Genomic DNA, 4,891 nt, shown 5'->3' on the forward strand with positions numbered 1-4,891 from the left:
AAATACCCCTTCTGGATCTAGACTTCTGGGTACTGGGAAGAAATAGAACTTAAATCAATAAGCTAATATTAAGTTATATCAATATTAAAACAATACAAGAAAAAACATTTTTGACAGAGTGAATCACTTTATCAACAACTTTTAACTCTTACATAGCTTAGTTCAATATGTAAGTGGCTCAGTAATATTAAGGCATATGGACATTAGAACTCTTTGGTTATTCATCATTTCATATATGAATATATCTAAACATTGTTATCTTTGCACATAAAGTTTACAGGGCCCCACCCTTAATGGTGATTCTGCAAGACCACAAGCAAAGTTATGTCTAGATATAAATATTATAAGCTCTGTGGGCTCCCCTGGGTTTTTCTACATCATTGTCATCATCTGAGATCTACTAGGTGCTTTCCTTGGAAACAAGCTTTGACTGGACCACAACTATGGAGGCTGACAGAGAACTTTTGTTCTGGGAGAAGCAATCTACCCTAAATAGAATATTTAGTCTAGAGATATTAACAAATTTCTAGAAGTTTTGTCCTGTGACCAGATTGCTGAAGGCCTGGTCATCATCATGACCCATATATTCTATTTATTCAACAAATAATTATTTAACCTCTGCTATGTGCCAGGCCCTGTTCCAGGTATTAATGAACAAAACAAACAAAAAAATAATAATTCCCTGCTCTTATAGAATTTAGAGTAAGGTAGATTCTCTTTAACCAAAACTTCAAATTCCACAATCTCTTAAGACTAATGTTCCGAAAAGGATGTTAGGAACACCAGAAATAAACAGACTTTTTAATGAGATCTGATAATAGCATTTTTTGATACAGGAATAGATATGAGATCTTACTCATATAGATATGAGTTGTGAGAAGGAATAGGCCCCCCCGGGATTTTAATAACAGTGGAAAAAAACTATATAAGGTAGAGTGTTCCTGCCACTGGGGTGAGATGGTTCCATATAAATATTTGTTAGCTCAAAGAAGGGTCTTGGCCAGTTGGGTCGTCTACAGTATTTGGATGAGATAATGGGGGAGTCTTAAGGCAGCAATGCATGGCACAAATTAGCTGGTTTGGGATTACACATTTTTGAAATTCTGGATTATGGGTAAGAACAGCCTCAAACCAAATACTGTGTTCACTTGGTCCTTCATTGAATCTTTTTGTCCAACAGTGAAATGCTAAATGACAGGAGAAATCCTCTTCATAAACAATGATGATTTGTGTCTGATGTCAGCTGCGAAGCCATCTAGAAACAATCCCTTCCCATCACCCAGCTCAGCAGAGCAGCTGCCATTTCCCTGGCCTAGCTTGTACTGTTGCAGAGCTGGGCAACACAAACAATGGTCGTGCACCTGCTGCCGGGCCTGCCAGAACGATGGTGGTGCTATCACTAGAGCCAGGAGGAACGGGACCATAAAATACAGACGCGCGCCCTTGCTAGCTCAGCTGTTCTCCTCCCCAGTGCTCTCTCCTGCCAGACCAACAACCGGTCCAGTGTGCCTCACAAATCCCCTGTTGGCAGGACAGCACTGAGATAGAGCTTTGTTTACTGTACCCAGGAAAGGGAGATGAGTCTTTCACGATGGGTATCTCCTCCTTGACTTTCCCCTCCTTGGTGACTTCACTTCTCTTGTGATCACTCCACCAAACCATAACTTCAGGTTAGAATCCTGCAACCTCGGTGCTGGAAGTAACCACTGAAATCATCATAACTCCCAATTTTTAAAGATGAGAAAAACTGAAGCTCAGAGAAAGACATGTATCATATGACCTCACTGATATGAGGAATTCTTAATCTCAGGTACAAACTGAGGGTTGCTGGAGTGGTCGGGGGTGGGAGGGAGGGGGTGGCTGGGTGATAGACATTGGGGAGGGTATGTGCTACGGTGAGCGCTGTGAATTGTGTAAGACTGTTGAATCACAGATCTGTACTTCTGAAACAAATAACGCAACATATTTTAAGAAAAAAGAAAAAGAAGAAGATAGCAGGAGAGGAAGAATGAAGGGGAGTAAGTCAGAGGGGGAGACGAACCAGGAGAGATGATGGACTCTGAAAAAAAATCCGAGGTTTCTAGAGGGGAGGTGGGTCGGGGGATTGCTTAGCCTGGTGATGGGTATTAAAGAGGGCACATTCTGCATGGAGCACTGGGTGTTAGGAACAAACAATGAATCACGGAACACTACACCAAAACAAATGATGTAATATATGGTGATTAACATAACAATAAAAAATTAAAAAAAAAACTGAAGCTCTAAGATGCTAAGTGACCTTCCAAGCTTATACAAAGAAGGGGCTAGTAAAAACAAGATTGCCGCCTGGACCCCTGACTCCCAACCTAGTGCTCTCTCCACTCCTCTTTGTTGTCCCTGCTGCCTCTCACAACGGCTCGTCTCCTCCCCTTATTTTGATTTCTGTAGCCATTTCTGTGTTCCAGGTGGCCATTTTTACATGCCTTCGTAATAATTTTCTGGCTGATATCCCACCTGCATTCTCAAATTCAGTGTAAGATAACCAGTGCGGAGTACATCTTTAAAAGAGCTGTCTTTTTGTGACTATTCTAACTCAAAAACCTTTCGTGGTTTCTTTATTGCCTCAAATTAGGTCTAAAGTGGATCCAACACACTGTGTCTGCCTATGTCTAGTTTCCTGTTCTTGGAAAGCCATTCATGCTTTTCTATTTTCTGCTCCTTCTATTTGGAAAGACCACCCCATATCTCTGCCTATCAATATCTACCCAACTTTCAAAATCAGATCAACTGTCACCAACTCCATCTACTGTGCCCCACATGTGCTCTCTTCCTTCTATGCTTTCCCGTGACATTTAATTTTCTCTCTCACATAGCATCCAACCCCACAGTATATTTACTAATGGACATGTTTTATTCCTTCAAGTGGACTTTAAATTTTCCCATGCCTGAGATTCTCTCCCATACACTCTTATACTTGCCACACCCCCAACAGCACCTAACACAGTGCCTTAAATATGGTGGATGCTCAGTTGAATGTCAGACTATTTGAGCAAAATCTGACAATAGCTTAGAAAGTTCATTTTGATTTTGCAACTGTATTCATACCTCCACTGTATCTTGGAATTGGGAACCAAAGCTTAAAAAGTGGGATTTTTTTGTTTCTTATTTTTAAAAATTTTTCAGCAAGCACTAACTTTTTAATAAATGTGTTAATTGCAGTAAAACACACAATAAAACAAAATGAGATAAAATTTACTATCTTGACCATTTTTAAGTGTACAGCTCAGTAATATTAAATACATTCTATTGTTGTGTAACCATCATCACTGTCGATCTTCAGAACTCTTTTCATTTTGTAAAACTGAAAGTCTATACCCATTAAACAGTAGTAACTCTCCACTCCCCTCTTCCTTCAGGCTCTGGAAACCACTATTCTATTTTCTGTCTTTATGAATTTGGCTACTCTGGGTACCTCGTGCAAATGAAATTATACAGTATTTGTCTTTTTGTGATTGGTTAATTTCACTTAGCATAATGTCCTCAAGCTTCATTCATGCTATAGCATGTGTCAGAATTCCTTCCTCTTTATGGGTGACTAATATTCTATTGTGGGTTTATGCTACATTTTATTTACCCATTCATCCATGGATGGACACTTGGATTGCTTCCATCTTTTGACTATTATGAACAGTGCTGCCATGAACGTAGGTGTATAAATATCTCTTTATCACCCTGCTTGCAATTCTTTTGAATATATACCTAGAAGTGAAATTGCTAGGTCATATTCTATTTTTAATTCTATTTTTTAGAATTTATTTAAATTCCATTAGCCAAGGTATAGTACATCATTGGTTTTTATATAATGTTCAATGATTCATCAGTTTAATTATATTTTTAATTTTTTGAGGGACTGCCCTACTCTTCTCCACAGCATTTATACCATTTTACATTTGAAAGTGAGATTCTTTAAAAAAAAAAAAAAGTCTTCCAAGAGTCTAAGATGTAACAGAATACCTGAAGTAAAAAAATAATAGAAACTGCAGTCTATGATCCAAGCTGCTTCAGTCAGATGAATCACAGCTGGTGTTCAGAAGCCAATTCAATGTAAAGAATACAACACAGAGCCCTGGAGTTCCTGAGCCTGACTGTGCCTGAGAATCCTCCCACCAGATATCTTGAGCTAGAACCTCTGGGAACCTGCAATTACGTAGAGCTCCTCCAATGGTCATCTGGCCTGGGTATATGTGGAGAGTTTTCTCATGGACTATGAATATGCCCACAAATTTGTTTTGCTGTTGGTATTGGGGTTGGGGGAAAGGAACAATGATTTAGTATTTATTTTTAAATATCCACTTGTTTAGATTCATATTCATGGCCATACCTTGGGACAGGACCCCTGCAGATGCTCAGTTAACTCCAGAGTGGTGGGGCAGAGAAACCAGAGCCCCAGAGCCAGGGGGATGGACTATGGGGCCAAATCTAGCGGGGAAGAAGCGAATGCCAATAATAGATGCCAATAATAGCCAAGGAATCAGTGGCTGTGGATCTGATTGGCTCTCTACACGGTGGATGGGCAATGGTAAAAGAAGGAATGCAACAGAGAATCCAAGATTAGGCAGAACTTGGAAACCAGATAGTTGGGAAACAAGTTGGAATCAGGGAATTCCACCAGTAAGGAGCAGGGGCAAGACAAAATAGAGGGTAAAGAAGAAAGATCCTAGTCCTAGAGGGAATGAGGTATTTGGAAGCTCACAAAATTAAGAAATCAAGCATAACCTAAGAACTAGGCTAACATTAAAGGTGACATCCCTCTTTCCATAATTTCTTCATTTTGTTATCCTTTCATCTATGCAGTGACAATCGTTGTAGACCTTCTTAGTGCTTGGCATTATTATTCTGCTTCAGAGTGCTC

Source organism: Zalophus californianus, chromosome 7 (assembly GCF_009762305.2).
Source record: "Zalophus californianus isolate mZalCal1 chromosome 7, mZalCal1.pri.v2, whole genome shotgun sequence".
NCBI classification, from domain to species: domain Eukaryota; kingdom Metazoa; phylum Chordata; class Mammalia; order Carnivora; family Otariidae; genus Zalophus; species Zalophus californianus.